Here is a 22,392-nt window from a genome sequence, read left to right as displayed (position 1 = left end):
CGGGCGGCGGGGGCCTGCAGGGGCGCCCCGGCTGCCCCGTTAACCCCTTGTCCACCGCCGCCGTCGGAGGGGGCTGGGAAGTCGCCTGGGCGCACACGTGCCGCCTCCGTCGGGGCCGCGGAGTTGCGGGGGAGATGCGGGCCGCTGCCGGCGCCGCCTCGGGGCGCTCCGCCTCGCCCCAGCCCCTGGCGCTCTGACGCCGCCCCCGCCCCACCGCCTCCCTCCCCGGGAGGGGCGCAGACCCGATCGCCCCCAGTCCCGAGCCTCCGCCGCCGCGAGGGGGCCGCCTTTGGATCCGTGTAATCCGCCTTTTTTTTTTCTTTTCTTTTTTTTTTTTTTTTTTTCTTAATTTTTGGTCGGTGGCGGCGGTGCTGGGCCAGGGGAAGGAAGGGACACGGAGGCCGCCCTCGCCCCGCCACCTCCTACCCGCTTCCCCCCAGCCCCGGCTCCGGGAGATGTGCCGGGCGGGGGGCCCGGGTTCGCGGAGCCGCAGGAGAGACACGCTGGGCCGACCCCAGAGCGGCGCTGGACAGGTGAGTGTCTGCGGGCCCAGGGCGAGGGGCGAAGCCGCACCTGGGCCAGGTGTGCGGGGCGCGCGGAAGAGGGGAGACGGGAAGGATGGGAGGCCGGGGCCTGTCCTGGGCGCGAGGGGGGAGGGGACGCTGGAGCCGCGCGGGGCACCGCACCTGAGCCGGAGGGGCGTCGGGAGCAGCCCGCACCTCATCCCCACTGGCGAGGGGCCCGGGAGGGGCGGCCCCCACGGAGCGCCCGGGGCGCGGGGGTGCGGACGGGCGGCCGCAGGGTGCCTGGCGGGGGGAGGGGACCGCGAGTGTGCCCGCGCGTGGCTGCGTGTGCCCGCGCGCGCGCCAGCCTTTGTGGGGAAGCGGCGCGGCGGTGCCTGCGTGTCCCCGGTGCGTGTGCGCGCGGGTGCTTGGCGCCCTGTTTGTGTAGGTGTCTGGGTGTGAGCGGAGGGGGTACGTGTGCGCGCCGCGCGCCGGCCCCGGGCCCCAGAGGAGCCGTGTCGGGGGCTGGCACCACAGGATGCTGGGCGAGGGGGTTGTTTTTCTCTGGGAGGCAGTGGCGCGGGGGATGGGGAGGGGTCCGTCTGGGTGTCGAGCGGGCCGCAGTCCGGGGGGCGCCGCTGTCAGGAGGAAGGGGTGCAGCCAGGCAGCACCTTCTCTCCGTGGTGCCGGGTTAAAGCACGGGAGGCCGGCGGGTTTGATCTACCGGGATTATTCGTGCTTTGAGGACAGCTCCCCACCCCCACCCCAGGTGCGCATTGGATTGAGTTACGAGGGTTCGGTTGTCATCCTTCCATCTGACGGTCCTGGGACCCGAGTCCAGGCCTGAAGTGGTGGGGTGGGGGGGTGCTGTGTTTGCTCCAGCCATGTCCAGAAAATGCTCTCCCAGGTATCTCTCCAGTGCACCCCCGGCCCCCATCTGAAGACAGCCGTTGGCTACACACACCCCTGTCCCTACACTTCCAGTCCGGGTCCTCACACTGCCCCATCCCTGGCCAGCACCTCACTGTACCTGCCTGGACCCTTTCCTCCTATTCCAACCCCCATCCACCCCCAGCCATGGCAGCTGCGTGGGTGTTTCTGTATCCCAGTTCCAGGCAGGGCCCCCCTTTCCGCCTGGCTTCCACCGGACTCAGAGCTGGGGTCTGTCTTCCCACATCCCACATCCCAACATGTGTGCCTGGGGGCAGGAGGGGGAGGGGTTAAAAATGGCTGCCAAGATGGCTGGCTGGCTCTCTCTTTCTCTCGCTCTGTCTCTCTCTGTCTTTCTCTATCTCTCTCTCTCTTTCTCTCTTCCCCTCTCTGCTTGCCCGGCTCCCTTATCCTGGTAGGGAGTCACTGCTTAGAGGAGGTTGGACCCAGTGGGGCACACCTGAGGGTGAATGTCTATTCCGGGCCGTTGACCTCCATGCTGTTTGGGGACAGGCCATTGGTTTCTGCTTCTCTCTCCAACACCCCAAGGGCTGGCATGAGTCTAACCTGACCCTAGACCCCACTCCTTCACCCTGGCTCACAGCCTGAAAGCTCCCTGCCCTCCACCTGCTCTCCAGGGCCTGGCTCCCTGAATTGATCAACCCCACGGAGGGTCCACACCCCTCATTCTCTTCTCCAGCCTGCCCCACGGCCCGGGGGCAGGGGACTCTGCGTGGGCCCCTCTCAGGCCCCAGCTTTGGGGGGCAGGTGACTTCTCCTTCCTCCCTGCTCCCCTCTCACTAATGCCAAATTTATTATTTAAAAGTAGAATGAAAACAGGGAGAATAAGAGAAGGATTACAACCTTCATTATCATATCGAGAAAATTATCCGTGATTTTCCTAACTAGCAATTTGCCTGCCATGCCGTTCAGAACTGACTTGCCCATTAATTACAGAGATGAAAAATCATCTGGAATTCGGAAAAGGGAACCAATTCCATGGCTGGCAGCGATCGCACCCGTGCACGGAGCCACATACGTGTGCGACATACGTGTGCGCTTACATGTGTGTCCCGGCCCTCCTGCTGGTCTTGCCACCATCTTCCTCCCCAGCTGGTGACCTCTCTCATGGCCTCGCTCGGTCCACCCCATGTGTGTGTGGCACCTGCCCTGGGACACCCGTGCAGGCCCTCTTTCTCTCCAAGGGGCGCCCATCTCAATCCCCACTTCTGCGAGGCTTGCGTACCCGTGATCACCCACGCTGATGCCTGCTCTTGGGGGTGTCGCTGGCACCCAGGGTTGGGAAGGATGGGGAGCTGGGGACCAGCACACCTGGGCTGTGGAGCCTGCAAGGAGGGGGTGGAAGGGGGGGACTCGAAGCCCAGCTTCTATTCCCAGCCTGCCCAGGGGAGCGCTTTCTCCTGGGGGGCCTAGGAGGACCCTGTGGGCACGTTGGGGAGGAGCCTACAGGCGCCTCAGCTGCACGGGAGTGTGTTTGCATCCAGCAGTTTGGGCTCCTGGCCGGTGGCGTCTCCACCTGCATGCGAGGCTGTGTGATGCTTGCATCTTGGGGCGTCTGCGTCCTCCCTGCCCTGCCAGGCTGGTGGCAGAGCGTGTGTTGCTTCAGCCCCAGCGCAGGCATCTCGGTGGGGTGGGTGGCAGCGGATGCCCCTCAAGAGGAACGGGAGGAGTGGGAGCAGTGCCATCCCCGCCGGAGCATCGTCTTTGCCCTCCACCCCCTTCTTCCTCCCCGGCGAGACATGTGGCCAAGGACACACAAGGCTCTGGTTTCTGTGTGGGTTCCTTTCACGGATCTGATTTCCAGATGCCAGACACTTCCCCTCCTCCAGCCCCTCCGTGGGGAGGCAGGGGGAGGGGCTCCCGAGGCAGGGGTTCCCTGGGTCTGAAACCCTGACCCCAGTGACCCTGGAGGTGCCGAGGCAAGACAGACGGCTCCTCCCAGGCTGGGTTGGAGCAAAGTGGTTGCTATTGGGCACGCTGGTGGAAGGGGAGAGACGGGTCCTAGAGTAAGGTGGGAGGCCCAGTAGAAATACGGAGGGGGTCCCGGTGTCCCCAGAATCCAGATGTCTGTCTGTCTGCATCTGTGTTTAGGTGTCCTCTGCCTGTATGGCCTGGATGGTGATCTAGCCAAGGGTGCATGTGGCCATGTGTCCATCAGGCTCATCCGGTGTTCATAAGGGTCCCTTGTGTGCTGGTGTTTGTGTTTTGCAGAGGGGGTGGTCATGCTGGGGGAGGCAGGGCTACAAGAAGGAGCAGCTGTCTGTGTGCACACATGGGGCTGTCTGCATCTTGTGTGCACCTGCAGTTGTGTGCTCAGGACTTCTTGGAGCAAGGCTGGGTGCACCTTGTCATGCAACCTGCACACACTTGCCAAGTGCCTTCCCCACCCAGCACCATGCGGGGGGCACCATGGGGGGTGGTGGCCACGTCCTGTCCTCGTGGAGCTCGCACTCTAGCAACACATATGGGGTTTCCATCAAAGCTCTCCTGTCAGCTGGGCGTGGTGGCTCATACCTGTAATCCCAGCACTTTGGGAGGCTGAGGTGGGTGGATCACCTGAGGTCAGGAGTTCTAGACCAGCCTGGCCAACATGGTGAAACCCCATCTCTACTACAGGTACAGAAATTAGCCAGGTGTGGTGGTGTGCACCTGTGGTCCCAGCTACCAGGGAGGCTGAGGCGGGAGGATCGCTTGAATCCAGGAGGCGGAGGTTGCAGTGACCTGAGATTGCGCCACTGCACTCCAGCATGGGCGACAGAGCGAGACTCAGTCTCAAAAAAAAAAACAAAAAAAAAAACCCAAAACAAAAAAGCAAAACTCTCCTGTCATGCGAGTTGGGGAGAAGGCATGTGTCTCCTTTTCAAGGGTAGCCCCAAATTCTGACTGCAGTAGCCCACAGGCTTGGACTGTCCTGGGGTCTGGCCCTTCACGGTCTTTCTGGGCCACCTCCTCGCTCCTCGTTGCTCCTCCAATGTGCTAAGCGTGATCCTACCCCGGGGCCTTTGCACTGGCTGTTCTGCCACCTAGGACCATTCCCCAGATATTTGCAAGGCTTTTTCTCCCCCACTGTCTTGAAATATCACCTCCCCAGTAACGTTTACTCCCAGGCACCTTCTGCAAAGTCTCAGCTTCCCACACCCCTCCTGATGTTAAGTACAGCGGACGGCTTTTCACATAGTCTGTAATTTCCTGATGTTCTGCACTTGTTTGTTTACTGTCTGTGTCTGTGAGGAGGATCCAAGTGCGGGAGGATGTTGCGATTTGCTTTGCTTTGGGAATCCCAGGTGTCAACAGTCATCGCTGGCCCACAGTGTGTGTTCAAGAAGTCTTACCTGACCCAGGTGTGGTGACTCACACCTGTAAACCCAGCACGTTGGGAAGCCGAGGTGGGAGGATTGCTTGAGGACAAGAATTTGAGATCAGCCTGGGCAACATAGCAAGACTCGTCTCTAGAAAATTTTTTTTAATAGTTGGGCATCGTGAATATGCACTTGTAGTCTCAGCTGCTCAGGAGGCTGAGGTGGGAGGATCGCTTGAGCCCAGAAGTTGGAGGCTGCAGTGAGCTATGATTGCACAGGTGCACTCCAGCTTGGGTGATGAAGCAGGATCCTGACTCTTAAAAAAAAAAAAAAAGCCCCTGCCTTCCCTGTCTCCTGTTCCAAAATTTGGGGGAAGATAAAAATTCAATAAATAGATGCCCAGGCCAAAAATAGCCTTGCCCCCACCGCCAAAAAAAAAAAAAAAACTCAGAATAGCCAGTGCCCCTCCCTCAGAGGCTAAAAATACCCTGCAGGTCACAAATGATCAGGCCAGGAAGCCAGGTGGATTCTCCTTCGTGTCCCTTGAGGAGGTGAGGGGTCTGGGGCTGGCTTTCCCACACGGGATTTCCCAGACGATTTCCATTACTCCTGACATTGGCGCTGCGCCATTCTCTGTGGGAGGCTGTCCTCTGTGCTATAGGATGCTCAGAGGCCACCCTAGCCTCTCTCCGATGGATGTCAGTGACACCTCCAGCCCCACAGTTGTAACACCTCAGAAAGTCTCCAGACATTTCTAAACACACTGGGATCAGGGGCAGAATTGTCCTGGGTTGGCAGCGATGGCTGTAGAGCAGAGGTTGCCAGTGGGGCAAGGTGGCTCACGCCTGTAATCCCAGCACTTTGGGAGGCTGAGGCAGGAGGATCACTTGAGTCCAGGAGTTCAAGACCAGTCTGGGCGACAAAGTGACACCCCCTTCTTTACAGAATAAAAAATTAAAAAATTAGTTGGGAGGCCGGGCGCGGTGGCTCACGCTTGTAATCCCAGCACTTTGGGAGGCCGAGGCGGGCGAATCATGAAGTCAGGAGATCGAGACCACGGTGAAACCCCGTCTCTACTAAAAATACAAAAAATTAGCTGGGCGTGGTGGCGGGCGCCTGTAGTCCCAGCTACTCGGAGAGGCTGAGGCACGAGAATGGCGTGAACCCGGGAGGCAGAGCTTGCAGTGAGCCAAGATCGCGCCACTGCACTCCAGCCTGGGCGACAGAGCGAGACTCCAGCTCAAAAAAAAAAAAAATTAGTTGGGCATGGTGCTGCACGCCTGTGGTCTCAGCTACTCGGGAGGCTGAGGCAGGAGGATCACTTGAGCTGGGAGGTCAAGGCTGCAGTGAGCTGTGATCGCGCCACTGCATTCCAGCCTGGGCAACAGAGCAAGACCCTGTCTCAAAAAAATATATACGTAAATAAAATAGAGTAGAGGTTGGCTGACTTTTCTGTAGAAAGCCAGATGGTAAATCCTGCAAGCTTTGCGGGCCGCAGACGGGTTCTGTGGCCTGTTCTCTTTTCTCTTCTTCTCTTCAGTCCTTTAAAAATGTAAACACCATTCTTAGCTCACCAGCTGTACAAAGGCAGGCAGGGGCCTGACCATGGTTGGCCGACCCTGCCCCAGAACGCCCCCCAGTGGCTTCTGGGAGTGAAGGCTGGGCAGAGGGGTGGCCCCATTTGGGGAGCAGTTGTGTGCTTAAAGTACAAGGCGAGTCCCCCACAGTCTGTTCCCGGCACCTCCCTGCTCTCACCTCCTCCCACTCTCCTCAACAGCTCACAACCCGCTTCCTCGATGCAGCTGCCACCGTTATTCAAACATACAGGCACGGTCCAGCCCCAGGGCCTTTGCACGGGCTGTGACCCTGCCTAGGACGCTCTTCTAACTCTCCTGAACTGAACACCTGCGTGCTCCTCCCTCAAATTCACAGGGGTTTGCTAAAATGTCATCTTCTCCAGGGGAGATGACCTTTCCTGATCATCCTGTTGAAAATTGCAACAGCCAGGCACAGTGGCTCATGCCTGTAATCCCAGCACTTTGGAAGGCCGAGGTGGGCGGATCACCTGAGGTCAGGAGTTCGAGACCAGCCTGACCAACATGGTGAAACCCTGTCTCTACTAAAAATACAAAAATTAACTGGGCGTGGTAGTGGGTGCCTGTAGTCCCAGCTAATCAGGTGGCTGAGTCAGGAGAATCGCTTGAACCCGGGAGGCGGAGGTTGCAGTGAGCCAAGATCACGCCATTGCACTCCAGCCTAGATGACAGAGCAAGACTCTGTCTCAAATAAATAAATAAAATAAAATTGCAATAGCCGGGCACAGTAGCTCATGCCTGTAATCCCAGCACTTTGGGAGGATGAGGCGGGAGGATTGCTTGAGTTTGAGACCAGCCTGGGAAACATAATGAGGCCCCCATTTCTACAAAAAAATTAAGAATTAGCCGGGCACGGTGGCACACGCCCTTTGGTCCCAGCTACTTGGGAGGCCGAGGCAGGAGGATCCCTTGAGCTCAGAGGCTGTGGTGAGCCATGATCCCGCCAGCGCACTCCACCCTGGGCAACAGAGCCAGACCCTGTCTTTAAAAATACGATTAAAAAAAAAAAAAACACTCCCAAACCCACACACACTCATAGCCACTTTTCCTGGCTTTATCTTCTTTCACAACACTGGTACGCTATAGAATCGACTTTTTTGTACCCAGCCCCTCAGTGTCTGGCACATAGAAGATGCTCCAAAAGAGATGTGTGGAATTGCCGAAAATTATTTCTAACCCCCACAGCCACCCTGGGAGGCTCTCGTTCCCCAGCTCCCCCGTGGAGAGACAGAATTGAGAGGAGTGACGTGGGTGTCCTGTCGTGCCGACATGACGGCGCACAGCCGGGATTTGAACCCGCAACTTAAGGGCGCTATGCCCGGGGCCTCTTCTCTCCTACCCTGCTAGGCACCATGCCTCCGTCTCCTGGTCTTTGCAGTGCCCACCCTGCCCCTTAACTGCCAGCATCTGATGGGGCAGGGGGATCCCGCCTCTGTGCCCTCTCCTCGGGTCCTAGCTTCTAGAACTCTTTTCAGCTCTGCTCTGCTGAGCTCAGAGTGCAAAGCTTGGGGCTGGACAGTGAACACTTTGGAGTGGAAACAGACCACAGGCCACTGTGGTGTGGACCTGCCCTGATGGTGAGCACAGCAGAGGTGCGAGTCAGGGAAGGCTTCCCGGAGGAGGGGGCTTCCCAGCTGCAACCTGGAGGGGGAGGAGCATCTGTGAGAGAGAGGGGCTGCCCTGAGGTCAGACAGAAGGTGGTGGCTCAAAGGGGAGGAAGGAGAGATGTTTCACAACTGCATATGGAAAGAGGCTGGAGGCTGCTGGCTGGCCTTGTGACCGTGAGTCCGTTGGGGCTGCCAGGGCCTGTGGCAGGGGTGGGGGTAGAGGTAGGGGGTTTGCGTCAGGATCCAGATGGCAGGGTGAGAATGTTTAGCATGAGCTCCCTCTAGCTGCTACGTGGGAGAGAGCCGTAGCTGGCAGGAAGGGAGGCCAGGAGGCCAGAAGGGAGGCCAGGAGGAAACCAGCAAGGTGGGGGCCAGAAGCAGCCAGCACTTGGTGGAAGCTTCAGATTTCTGGTTTTGACAGCCCTGTAGACAAAAGGCAAGGGACAGGTCGGGTAGGGAGTACCCTCCACTCCCAGCAACCCTCCCCGCACACAGTCTGATCTCCACCTTTGCGGCCAGAGGACACCTGTGAACACCCAAGCCAGATCCCATCCCTCCTTTGTTCAGGATTCCTGATGGCTCCCACCTCTCTAGAAAGCCAAAGTCCTCCCTGAGGTCCACAAGGCCCTGCATGGCCTCTGTGACCCCCCTCCCCGGCCGCCCTCACCTCCTTCCACTCTTCCCCTTGCTTGCAGCGCCGCAGCCACATCTCAGCACATTCCTACCCCAGGACCTTTGCACGTGCTGTTCCCTCTGCCCAGAATGCTCTTTCCACAGGTACCTAGATGGCTCACCTCCTCAAGACCTCTGCTGAAATGCCACTTTTTAGGGGAGGCATTTCTTGGCCACCCTGTCTACAGTTGCACCTACACGTATACCCCCTCTCAAGCACACCTTCCTCCATTGCACTAGTGACCAGTTGGGAACTCCGTAAACATCCACTGAATAGATGATCTGCTTTTTGGGTCTATTTCATCTTCATTCATTAAACAAATGAACAAGCATCCACTCCTTGCCCAGGGCTGGGTACGCAACAAGAGCCAGCCCAACCCACAGTGGTACTTTCCCCTCGGAGTCCCTTGATGGTGAGGAAGACAGACATTTAACAGCTGAGCCCAAGTCCAGTTAGGGGAGCAAAACACAGAGGCCCTGTGTGCTGTGAGAGTGGATATGAGAGATACGAATGCTATCCTCTGGGCAGAGCCCTTTGGAGGGAGAGCAGAATAAGGAACTGTGTGAGAGAGAGACAGACGCTGAGTAGAAGTGATGGGAATGTGGCAGGACAGCAGGGCCTGAGATGCCATGTTAGAGCATCACAGGCAATAGGGAGCCATGGAGTGTTGTAGGCAGGGAGGGGTGTAATTGGATTTCCATTTTGCAAAGATCGTTCTGGCCTCAGGGTAGAGATTGGATGGGACAGGGGTGGCAGATAGATGGGGAGACCAGGGAGAAGGTGTCCGGGGGGGGGGGCAGGGAATTTTTTGAGCGACCCCTACCCCTCTGCAGTCCAGTGCTGGTTGGTGGCTGGGGTGACCTTTATGTTATGTTATGTTATGTTATTTTAGAGACGGAGTCTTGTTTTGTCACCCAGGCTGGAGTGCAGTGCCATGATCATAGCTCACTGCAGCCTTGACTTTTTGGGCTTGAATGACCCTGCCGCCTCAGCCTCCCGAGTAGCCAGGACCACAGGTGTGTGCCACCATGCCCGGCTAATTTTTAAATTTTTGTAGAGACAGGATCTCACTGTGTTGCCCAGGCTGGTCTCAAACTCCTGGCCACAAGCAATTCTGCATTGGTCTCTCAAAGTGCTAGGATTATAGGCATGAGCCACTGTGCCCAGCTCCAGGGTGACCTTTAAAAGGTTCTTCATTGAACAATTATATTTCAGCTTCCTGCTTGTGCCAGGCGCTGTGCTGAGTGTAGTATGCAAACCCCACCCTGCAGAGCCAGCATCTAGTAGCAGAGAGTTCATAAGCAAATAAAATGCATGGGGTGCTGGTGATAGGTATGGAGAAATCAAGCCAGGACAAGGTGTAGGAGTGCGGGGGCCAGCAGGACCTTGCGGAGCTAGTGATGTTTGAGGAAAGACCAAAAGGAAGATGCAGGAGGAGCTGTGAGGGGATCTGGGGAAGAGAGAAACAGCCCGTGAAGAAGCTCTGAGGCAGAACAGTGCCTGATGTTTCACATTGTACAGGGCCTGTTTGTTTTTTGTTTTTGAGATGGGGTCTTGCTCTGTTGCCCAGGCTAGAGTGCAGTGGCATAATCTCAGCTCACTGCAACCTCCACCACCCGGGCTCAAGAGATCCTCCCACCTAAGCCTCCCGAGGAGCTGGGACCACAGGCGTGTGCCACCATGCCCAGCTAACTTTTTGTATTTTTGGTAGAGACAAGGTTTCACTATGTTGCTCAGGCTGGTCTGGAACTTCTGAGCCCAAGCAATCAGCCCGCTTCAGCCTCCCGAAGTGCTGGGATTACAGGTGTGCGCCGCCACATCCGGCCCAGTGCAGAGCCTTTGTATGATATAGACTTTGGCTTTTGGTCGAGTGAGGTGGGAGCCACGGAGGGTTCTGAGCAGAGGAGGGAAGCAGCTGACTTACATGCTCACAAGCGCCCTCTGGTGGCCATGGGGGAAACATACTGTAGACCGTTTCATTTTGCAGATTGTTCTCGACTCGGGGAAGAGATTGGATGGGACAGGGGTGGCAGATAGCTGGGGAGACGAGGTGTAGACAGTGAGGCGGGGAAGTGGGGTCCAGCCGGGAGATGATGCGGCTGGGCCAGAGAAGCTGAGGAGTGGCGAGAGGTGAGCAGACTCTGAAGGAGTAGCCACAGGACCTGACGGGGCTGGATGTGATGTGAGGAGAGAGGGATCCAGGATGACTGTCCGGTGCCTGAGCACCTGGAGGGACTGGGCTGCCATCCGCTGAGCTGGAGGATGGGGCAGGGACTGGAGATGCCGCGAGAACCCTGCCCTGCCCGAGGACCATGTACCCGGGCCCTCTCTGGGCACGTGCTCTGTCTCTGCGAGGTAGGTCTGTTAGTTCCTGAGCAGCAATGGGGAAATAGGTTCAGAGAGGCCAAGTGCTTGCTCTGAAGCTACACAGCTGATTGAAATCCAGGAGCTTCGATTCTCAGCTGGTCCTTCATAGTCACCCCGGGGCCTGCAGCTTCCTTATGGACCTGCCGGATGCCAGAGGGCTTCCTGGAGGAGGCGTGCTCATGGGCGGCTGGGTTTGGGGAGTGGGCAGGAGGCAGGAGATGCAGCCAGAGGGTTGTGTGTGGAGGGGCCGGCTGCTGCTGGGAAGGGAGGAGACCATGAGGGGGGCCCAGATCCCAGATCCCCACCTTGGTTCCCCCCCACCCCCCACCCAAGGCACTCAGACTCCCACCCACTCGAGCCGCGCAGAGGGTTGCCATGGCAACTGCAGGCTAGGGCAGGCTAGAGGCGCCCCCTCTCCTCCAGCAGCCGCTTCTCCTCCTGTCGCTCTCCCCATCCCCATCCCAGGGCACCCGAGGACAGAGTCTGGGCCTCAGTGGCCCACCCTGCCGCACCGACCCTTGACTTGAGACAGACGTAGGGCTTAGATGTGAACATACAGGCAGGTGTGCAGCCCCCCGTTTCCCATGGGTGGAATAGGGTCACCTATGGCTGGTTGCAATGGATTCCTGGGTACACCTGTAATCCCAGCTCTTTGGGAGGCTGAGGCAGGAGGATCGCTTGAGCCCAGGAATTCAAGACCAGCCTGGGCAACATGGTGAAACCTCATCTCTACAAAAAAACAGAAAAATTAGCCGGGCGTGGTTTTGTGTGCCTGTAGTCTCAGCTACTCGGGAGGCTGAGCTGGGAGGATCACTTGAGCCTGGGAGGACGAGGCTGCAGTGAGCTGAGAGTGCACCACTGCACTCCAGCCTGGGCAACAGAGCAAGACCCTGTTGTCTCAAAGGAAAAAAAAAAAAAGAGATAGAGAAGAAAGAAGGAAAGGAAAAAGAAAGACAAATAAGGTGACCGGAGACTACTGAGGTGCAAGGTGGGGACAGACACAGGTGTGGGCTCACCTGGCCTCCCAGGTGTAGAACGTCCAGGCGTGACCAGCTCTGAGGATGCATAGTCACTCGAATACAGTGTGGGCCTGGGGGTGGGGGCTCTTCTGGCCCCCCAGGATCCCCCCACAGCTCACCAAGCCCAACCTGGGGAGCCAGCCCTCCCTGGATTCAAGCCCCCTTACCAGTTGAGTGTCCCTGGGTATATCTCTTCAATGACAGGACCTCACTTTCCTCCTCTGTAAAATGTGGGTACAAGCATCTCTCCTTCCTAAATGGTTATTAGGATCACATGAGCTACACGTGGAAGCTGCTCGGGCTGGGACATGGAGGTGTCTGCCACTGTCCCAGGCATCTCAGGTGGTTCCTTGCTGGAGAGCCCAGCTAGACCCCCACCCTGTCGTTTGCTGTTTCCTGTAAATGGTTTCTTTAAAGTTCTGCGGCTCAGGCCCTTGCCCCCATCTCTGCCTCCCTCCTCACTCTCTGTGTGTCCTGACTCCCTGTATGAATTTCCTAGGCTCCCACAACAAATTACCACAGATGAGACAGCTTTAGCAATAGAGACTTTATTGGTTTTTTTGTTTATGTTTCAGAGATGGGGTCTTGCTCTATTGCCCAGGCTGAAGTGTAGTGGTGTGGTCACAGGTCACTGCAGCCTCAACCTCCCGGGCTCAAGTGATCCTCCCGCTTCAGCCTCCTGAGCAGCTGGGACTACAGGTGCATCCCATCATGCTCAGCTACTTTTTTATATTTGTTTATAGAGCTGGGGTCTCACTCTATTGCCCAGGCATGGTGGGCACTCAAACTCTTGGGCTCAAGCAATTCTCCTGCCTTGGCCTCCCAAGGTGCTGGGATTACAGGCGTGAGCCACTGCAGCCAACAGCAGAATTGTGTCGCCTCCCAGCTCTGGAGGTTGGAAGTGCAAGATCAAGGTGTCGTCAGGGTTGGTTCCTCCTGGGAGCCTTCAGGGAGAATCCGTTGCAGTCCTGTCTCCTGGCTTCTTTTGGTCATTAACTGGCAATCTTCCTGGCTTCTAGAAGCATCACTCTGATCTCTGCCTTCATGGTCACATGGTCTTCTGTGCATGTCTGTGTCCAGGTTTCTCCTTTGTATAAGGGCGTCAGTTGTTGTATTAGGACCCACACTAATGACCTCATTTTAACTTGATTATCTCTGCAAGGACTCCAGATGTTCCCAACACAGTCACATTTGAGTTATCAGAAGTTGGGACTTCAACATATCTTTTGTATTTTTGACATGGGGTCCCACTCTTTTGCCCAGGCTAGAGTGCAATGGTGCAGTCAGAGCTCGCTGCAGCCTCAACCTCCTGGGCTCAAGCAACCCTCCCACCTCAGCCTTCCCAGTAGCTGGGACTATAGGCACGTGCCACCGTGCTCGGCGAATATTTGTGTTTTTTGTAGAGATGGGGTCTCACTATGTTGTTCAGGCTGGTCTCAAACTCCAAGGCTCAAGTGATCCTCTCACCTTGGCCTCACAAAGTGCTGGGGTTGTAGGTGTGAGCCACTGTGCACTGTGGCCAGCCTGACATTTTTTTTTTTTTTGGCGGTGGGGGCTGGGGGCCGTAATTCAATCCATAACACCTCCCTCTCAAGAGGCCTCAGGGATGGTCAGGCCTGGGTCTCCCAGGGGACACCCACCATCTGCCAAGCTGAGGCTGGTCCCTGGGGGTGTCTGGAGCTTCCTAGGGGAGCCACTCTGGGGAGAGGGTGTAATGCTCCTGGGGGAACTCTGTCTGTACCCCTAAGGCAATGGCACCCTGCCTGTGGGAGTCAGGTGTGGCGCCCCAGGTCACAGGGCAGACGCCCCATCTCCAGCTATCCTCACTGCCGTCATTAGTCACTCCCCTGTCTTCAGTAAGTTTTTGCTTGGGGACCCACTGTGTGTTCAGAGGACCAGGAGACAGGAGTCAGGGAAACCAGGTTCCAGCCTCAGGAGTTTCCATTCTCCTGGGAGTAGAAAGGAAATCTAGAAGGCTGGGTGCGGTGGCTCACGCCTGTAATCTCAGCATTTTGGGAGGCCAAGGCGGGTGGATCACCTGAGGTTGGGAGTTCGAGAGCAGCCTGACCAATACGGTGAAACCCCGTCTCTACTAAAAATACAAAAATTAGCCAGGTGTGGTGGCCTGTGACTGTAATCTCAGCTACTCAGGAGGCTGAAGCAGGAGAATCACTGGAGGTTCTTGAATCACTTGAGGCGGAGGTTGCAGTGAGCCAAGATTGTGCCAATGCATTCCAGCCTGGGCGACAGAGCAAGACTCCGTCTCACAACAAAACTAAAAAAAGGCCGGGTGCAGTGGCTCATACCTGTAATCCCAACACTTTGGGAGACCAAGGCAGGCGGATCACCTGAGGTTAGGAGTTCAAGACCAGCCTGACCAACATGGCAAAACGTCGTCTCTACTAAAAATACAAAAATTAGGCAGGCGTGGTGGCGTGTGACTGTAATCCCAGCTACTCAGGAGGCTGAGGCAGGAGAATCGCTTGAACCCGGGAGGTGGAGGTTGCAGTGAGCCGAGATCACGCCACTGCACTCCAGCCTGAGTGACAGAGTGAGACTCCATCTCAAAAAATAATAAAATAAAGGAACTCTAGGAGAGGTCAAGTAAAAGTATGGAGCAGGGATGGGATGGATGAGGTTATGGACTAAATTGTATCTTCCTACCTCCCTCCCAAATGCAGAGGTTGAAGCCCTGATTCCCAGCGTGAGTGTATTTGGAGGTGGGCCCTTGAGGGAGGTAATTAAGGTTAAATGAGATCTTAAGGGTGGGGCGCCCTACTCTGAGAGGACTGGCATCCCAATAAGAAGAGAGAGGCCGGGGCTTGTGGCTCATGCCTGTAATCCCAGCACTTTGGGAGGCCAAGGCAGGAGGATTGCTTGAAGCCTGGAGCTCAAGACCAGCCTGGGCAACATAGCGAGACCCCATCTCTACAAAAAAAATCAAAAAAGTAGCTGGGCACAGGAGCACGCACCTGTAGCCCTAGCTACTCAGGAGGCTGAGGCAGGAGGATCGCATGAGCCTGGGAGGTTGAGACTGCAGTGAGCCGGGATTGTGCCACTGTACTCCAGCCTGAGCAAGAGAGCCAGACCTTGTCTCAGAAAAAAAAAAAAAAAGAGAGAGAGACAGCAGGGATCTGTCTCCCTTTATGCATGTCTAGAGAAGAGGCCCTGTGAGGATGCAGTGAGAAGGTAGAAGAGAGTTTCCACAGAAACTGAATTTGCTGGCACCTTGATCTTGGCCTTCTGGCCTCCAGAACTAGGAGGAAGTAAATTTCTGCTGTGTAAGCCGCGCAGTCTGTGGTACTTTGTTATGGCAGCCCGAGCTAATGGAGAAGGTGACAATGGGGACAAGGGATGCTTCACCCTGTCTGTGTGCCAGGAGCATCCCGAGTGTCTCGTGTGTGAGAATTTGTCCTGTTGCACAGCTGCCCTCTGAAGTATCCCCGTTTTACCAAGAAGAAAACAGAGACACAAGAGGTCACAGCATGGCGAGGGATGCACAGGCAGGCGGTGACTGCAGGGCGCTGTGATACAGGGTGGCGGAGGCCCATGTCTGCGTCTCTGGGGAGGACACCTCTGAGTCTGAGGGACGCAGATGGGGACAGGCTGAGGCTGCAGGGTGGGAACCCACATGGCTGGAGGGAGACAAGGCGGGAGTCAGAGGTGTTGGAGGGGTTAAAGCAGAAGACCCACCACTCAAAATTGTCCTTTGTTTTTGTTTTTGTTTTGAGACGGAATCTTGCTCTGTCGGCCAGGCTGGAGTCGGTGGCGTGATCTTGGCTCACTGCAACCTCTGCCTCCCAGGTTCAAGCAATTCTCCTACCTCAGCCTCCCGAGTAGCTGAGATTACAGGTCCCCGCCATCACACCTGGCTAATTTTTGTATTTTTAATAGAGATGGGGTTTCACCATGTTGGCCAGGCTGGTCTTGAACTCCTGACTTCAGGTGATCTGCCCTCCTCGGCCTCCCAAAGTGCTGGGATTACAGGCGTAAGCCACTGCGCCCGGCCAAGATTGTCTTTTAAAACACCCCTCTGGAATGGATGAACCTGGAGGACATTATGCTAAGTGAAATAAGCCAGACACAGAAAGACAAATAGTGCATGACCTCACTTATCTGTGGAATCTAAAAAACAATTGAACTCATAGAAGCAGAGTAGAGCAGTGGTTATGGGGGTGAGGGCACAGGGGAAGGCGGGGGATGTAAGTCAAAGGGTACAAGCTTTCAGCTTTCAGATAAACACGTTTTAACCAGGCAGAATGGCTTGTGCCTGTAATCCCAGCACTTTGGGAGGCCAAGGCGGGAGCATCGCTTGACGCCAGGAGTGCAAGACCAGCCTGAACAACATAGCAAGACCCTGTCTCCACAGAAAAATTTAAAATTAGCCAAGCATGGTGGCACACACCTGTAATCCCAGCTACACGGAAGGCTGAGGTGGGAGGATCTCTTGAGCTCAGGAGTTCGAGGCTGCAGTGAGCTATGATGGTGTCACTGCACTCCAGCCTGGGCAACAGAGCAAGACCCCATCTCTAAAAAAAAAAAAGTTCCAGAGACCTAAGGTACAGGACGGTGACTATAATTAATAATAGCAGGCCAGGTGTGATGGCTCATACCTATGATTGCAGCACTTTGGAAGGCCGAGGCAGGCAGATTGCTTGAGCTCAAGAGTTTGAGATCAGCCTGGGCAACATGAGACCCCATCTCTACTAAAAATACAAAAATTAATCAGGCACGGTGGTGCCCACCTGTAGCCCCGGCCACTTGGGAGGCTGAGGCACGAGAATTGCTTGAACTGGGAGGGAGAAGTTGCAGTGAGCCAAGATTGCGCCACTGCACTCCAGCCTGGGTGACAGAGCAAGACTCTGTCTTATAATAATAATAATTATAGCATATTGTTTTCTTGAATCTTGCTGAGGAATTAGACTCGAGTGTTCTCACCACACACACCAGAAAGGTATCTAGGTGAGGTGTTGGATATGTTGTTAGTTAGCTTGGTTGTAGTAATCATTTCACAACACATAACGGATATCAAAATACCATGTAACCTTAAATATATGTAATTTCTATTTGTCAGTGATGCCTCAGTAAAGCTAGGGAGAAAATAAAAAGGACCCTTCTGTGCAACAGCCCACATGTCCATTACTGATGACTGGATAAAGAAAATGTGGTCCACCCATGCAGTGGAATACTATGCAGCCATAAAACAGAATGAAGCTCGGATCCAGGCTATAACGTAGGTGAGCCTTGGAAACGTGGCGCTGAGTGAGAGAAGCCGGACACAAAATAAGGCCAGGAACAGAACAGTGGCTCACACCCGTAATCCCAGCACTTTACGAGGCCAAGATGGGCAGATCACTTGAGTCCAGGAGTTTGAGGCCAGCTTAGGCAACATGACGAAATCCTGCCTCTACAAAAAATACAAAAATTAGCCAGGAGTTAATTTAGTGCGGTCATGTGACTATAGTCCCAGCTACTCAGGAGGCTGAGATGGGAGGATCACTTGAGCCTGAGAGGTGGAGGTTACAGTGAGCTGAGATTGGGCCACTGCACTCCAGCCTGGGCAACAGAGTGAGACCCCCATCTAACTGGGAAAAAAAAAAAGACCACATAGTCTGTGATTCCATTTGTATGAAATGTCTAGAATAGGTAAATCCATGGAGACAGAAAGTAGATTATAAGTTACCAGGGCTGGGCGACGAGGGGAGTGGGCGTTATTGTTTAGTGGGTACGGAGTTTCTATTTGGGGTGATAAAAAAGTTTTGGAGGCCAGGCACGGTGGCTCATGCCTGTAATCCCAACATGTTGGGAGGCCGAGGCGGGTGGATCACTTGAGGTCAGGAGTTCCAGACTAGCCTGGCCAACGTGGTGAAACCCCATGTCTACTCGTGGTGGTGGGCACCTATAATCCCAGCTACTCAGGAGGCTGAGGCAGGAGAATCGCTTAAACCCAGGAGGTGGAAGTTGCAGTGAGCCAAGATTGCGCCACTGCACTTCAGCCCCGGTGACAAAGTGAGACTCCGTCTCAAAAAAAGAAAAAAAAAAAGAAAAAGAAAAAAGGAGGTGGTGCCTCTGGCTGCCAGGAGAGCCTGGACATCGGAGGCAAAGGGGCCAGAGGGCACTTGGGGAGTGGCCAGGGCCCAGGACTAGAGGGGCAGATGCTGAAGACAGATGTGTGGACCAACACTGGGGTATTCTGGAAGTATACACAGCCCAAAGACTTACTCTTGAACTGGATTTAGGGGTGAGAGAAAGAAGAGTCAAGGGATTCAGCTCCTGGGGTTCTGGCTGGAGGGCCTGGGAGGATGGTGGCACGGTACACTGATGTAGGGGCTTGTTTTGGTCTGGTTGTGCTGAAGATGCCTTGGAGTTCCCAGTGGAAGTATAGATGCCTCGGGGGGCTCCACTCTGGAGTCTCAGCATTCTAGGGTGCAGCCTGGGAGGAAGAGAGGGACTGCCTCTTCCGTGGGTGTCTTTGTGCCCTGACTGGCGCCAGGCTGTGCACAGTACCCTCTGATAGGGCCTGTGTTGGCCCAGCGTGTATGTGCACTGCTCTTCTTACTAGAACCCTGCAGAATAGCAGCGCAGAGGGAACCAGGGCCAGGGAGGTGAGGAGACCAGCTCAAGGTCACACAGGGCACGTATAAGGCAAAATTGGGATCTAGACCCATGTGGATTCTCTGCCCACACAACTTGGCATCGGGTGGCTTCCTGCCATTTTTTTTTTCTTTATTGAGAGAGGGTCTTGCTCTGTTGCCCAGATTGGAATGCAGTGGCAGGATCATAGCTTACTGCAGCCTTGCAAACTCCTGGGCTCAAGTGATCCTCTTGCCTCAGCTTCCCGAGTAGCTGGGCGCCACCACACCAAATTAAAAAAAAAAAAATTTGGCTGGGCGCGGTGGCTCACGCCTGTAATCCCAGCACTTTTGAGAGGCTGAGGCGGGTGGATCATGAGGTCAGGAGATCAAGATCATCCTGGCCAACATGGTGAAACCCCATCACTACTAAAAAATACAAAAAAATAGCTGGACGTGGTGGCACATGCCTGTAGTCCCAGCTACTCAGGAGGCTGAGGCAGGAGGATCACTTGAACCCAGGAGGCAGAGGTTGCAGTGAGCTGAGATCGCACCACTGCACTCTAGCCTGGTGACACAGCGAGACTCCGTCTCAAAAAAAAAAAAAATTTCTAGAGACATGTTGCCCAGGCTGGAGTGCAGTGGCACGATCATAGCTCACTGCAGCCTTGAACTCCTGGGCTCAAGTGATCCACCCACCTTAGCTTCCCAAAGCACTGGGATCACAGGCATGAGTCACTGTACCAAGCCAGCCATTTTTACTTCCCCTAACCAGTTCCTCTGCTAGGATGCCTGTTGCAGTGTGAAAGAAAGCGCTTGGAGACCCTGGGAGGGGAGTACTCCTCAGCTTGGGGACACTGCCTCCCCTGAACCTTTCTGTGGCTGGGCAGTTGGGGGAGAAATGAGGAAGTTGAAATAAGGAAGCCACTCCCCATCCCCAAGGTAACATACTGGAAAATGATCTGAAAGTGACACCGGCCATGTCTAGTCACAGTTGTTGTGGGAGATGCGGATGGGGGCTGGTGGCAACTGGGGGGTAACACGCTGTAAAACGAACTGAAAGTGACACCGGCCGTGTCTAGTTAGGGATGTGGGGGGAGATGCGGATGGGGGCTGGAGGTGGCTGGGGGGGATTTACTGAGGAAGCTAGGGCAGTGGAGAGGGAGCTGGTATCAGGAGTGGGCATGAGAGGGGAAGCGGGCAGAGAGCTACAGGGCTGGAGAGGGCATGTTCAGGGCTGTCTAGCAGATATTATCTTCCCATTTCCCATGTGAGGAGACTGAGGTCTGGACCAGGTGTCCTGCCCTGTGGGGATCTTTATTGAGGGCCTGTGCCGATTTGTTTTATTTTATTTCTTTATTTTTGAGACTGTCTGGCTCTGTTGCCCAGGCTGGAGTGCAATGGCGCAATCTCGGCTCACTGCAACCTCTACCTCTCGGGTTCAACCAATTCTCGTGCCTCAGCCTCCCGAGTAGCTGGTATTACAGGCACCCACCACCACGCCTGGCTAACTTTTTGGTATTTTTGGTAGAGACGGGGGGGTTTCACCATGTTGGCCAGGCTGGTCTCGAACTCCCGACCTCTGGTGATGCATCTGCCTCGGCTTCCCAAAGTGCTGGGATTACAGGCATGAGCCACCGTGCCCAGCCATGTGCTGATTTATAAGAGCCTCTCTCAAGAAGCTTGTGTTGATAAAAAGGTAATTTCAGGTGCTCACTTGAGAGCTGTGAATAAAAAACAGGGAAAAGGATGGCGGGTGAGGGCAGCAGGCGAGGACTGTTTTGTTTGCAGGGGGCCAGGGTAGATCACTCTGCTGGGGTGACCTTGCAGCTGAGCCCTGAACAATGAGCAGCCGCAGCCGACATGCAGGGATCCTGCTTGGGGGCTGGAACTGGAATGTTGAATGTTTCAGGAACAGGAGGGAGAACAGAATGGGGCTTGGAGAGGTTGGTGGCACCAGTTCACCCACAGCCTCTGGGCTCTAGTGAGGAACTGAGACCCCAGCAGAGACCAGGGGGTCAGTTAATGTTCGGATCAACGTCATTATGTGGTCCCTTATCTCTGAGTGAAGGGCGGATTGGGAGGCGGGCAAGGAGGCCGGGACAACATACAGGTGACATAGAATGGTGGCATGGGCCTGGGTGCTGTGCTTGGAGCCAGAAGTGGGCAGGTCGGCGAGATACTTTAGAGGCAGAGCCCACAGGACTTGCTGATGGCTTCTGTGAGGGGGATGACAGGGAAGGTGAGGAATCAAGGCAGAGTCTTACCTTTAGGATCTGAGATTCATTCAACAGATAATTCACTGCTGCATGCCAGGCCTATTCTGAAAGTTGAGGATGTGAAGACAACCATGGTGATGGCCTCACGCAGTAATCCCAGCACTTTGGGATGTTGAGGCAGGAGGATCTCTTGAGGCCAGAAGTTCATGTTCAGCCTGGGCAACATAGCAAGACCTCATCTTTGCAAAATAAAATAAATTAGCTGGACGCGATGGTGCATACCTGTGGTCTCAGCTACTAGGGAGGCCAAGGCGGGAGGATCGCTTGAGCCTGGGAGGTGGAGGCTGCAGTGAACCATGATTTCACCACTGCACTCCAGCCTGAGTGACAGAGCAAGACCCTATCTCTAAAAAAATAAAAGTAAATAAAAGTTGGGGATACGGCCACCATGAGCAAAACAGTTCAATGATCCCTGCCCCATGAAGAGGACATTCTATACACCAGGTGAATAGTTCCATCTGAGCAGAGGCCTGAAGGAGCTGGCCATGTGGACAGTGGGTTGGCGGAAGCTACAGGTGGAGGAAGCGACAGGTGCAAAGGCCCTGGGGCAGGGCCTGCTGTGGTCCAGGAATAGCAGGAGTGGCTGGAGCAGAAATGGGGTCAGGGAGCTAACTGGGCCAATTACAAGGGTTTTGGTTTTCAGCAGGGAAATAGTAGTGGGGGCTCTGATGAGAGATTCCAGGCTGGACATAAGAGATTTGAAAGTGCTGGCTCAATGATGGTACCGAGAGCCCAGGACAGCCTGAGATGGGACAGGCTGCGATGACAGCTGGATGTGACAGAGCAGGGGTTCCCACGCTGGAGGGCTCGCCTCAGAGAATGTGTGTTTCTGGCCAGTACAGTGGCTCACGCCTGTAATCCCAGCACTTTGGGAGACTGAGGTGGGAGGATCATTTGAGGCCAAGAGTTCAAGACCAGCTTGGGCAACATAGCGAGATCCTGTCTCTATAAGAAATTTAAAAATTAGCCGGGCGTGCTGGCGAGAGCCTGTGGTCCCAGCTACTCGAAAGGCTGAAGTGGGAGCATCACTTGAACCCAGGATCTGGAGGTTGCAGTGAGCCGTCATCGTGCCACTGTACTCCAGCCTGGGCAACAGAGCAAGACCCTGTCTCTTAAAAAAAGAGAGAGGGAGAGAAATTGCCAGTTTAAGGACTTATTTGTTTCCAAAACTTGTTATTGATTAGAACATCATTTGCAGGATTTGTATAAAATACAGTGCACGTAAACATTAATATTTGTGAGAATGACTCGCTCTTAACAACAGGTAGAACCACAAATATACTTTTAGTGTGTCAACAGCTACAAAAAGTATTTTGACTACTTATCTCCTAGGTACTCTTGTCCCATATTCTGGAAATGTCTACCTTAACATTATTTATTTATTTTTTGAGACAGTCTTGCTGTAGCTCCCAGGCTCAAGTGCAGTGGTGCGATCTCGACTCCACCTCCTGGGTTCAAGCAAATTCTTGTGCCTCAGCCGCCCGAGTAGCTGGGATTAGAGGCATGTGCCACCATGCCCGGCTAAGT

At 55.0% G+C, this 22,392-nt stretch overlaps 1 protein-coding gene across 2 annotated transcripts in view; it reads left to right on the top strand.

The window, feature by feature from the left end:
- The first annotated feature begins 6 nt into the window (after positions 1-6).
- ADGRL1 (adhesion G protein-coupled receptor L1) overlaps positions 7-22,392 on the top strand; it is a 56,353-nt gene continuing 33,967 nt past the window's right edge. For both annotated transcript variants that reach the window (XM_032169940.2, XM_032169939.2), the window contains exon 1: positions 7-533. The gene's annotated coding sequence lies outside the window, so the exon portion shown is untranslated. The remainder of the gene's footprint in view (positions 534-22,392) is intronic.

This window comes from Hylobates moloch, unplaced genomic scaffold (assembly GCF_009828535.3).
Source record: "Hylobates moloch isolate HMO894 unplaced genomic scaffold, HMol_V3 SCAFFOLD_12, whole genome shotgun sequence".
NCBI classification, from domain to species: domain Eukaryota; kingdom Metazoa; phylum Chordata; class Mammalia; order Primates; family Hylobatidae; genus Hylobates; species Hylobates moloch.
This window is presented reverse-complemented; position numbering and strand designations above follow the sequence as displayed.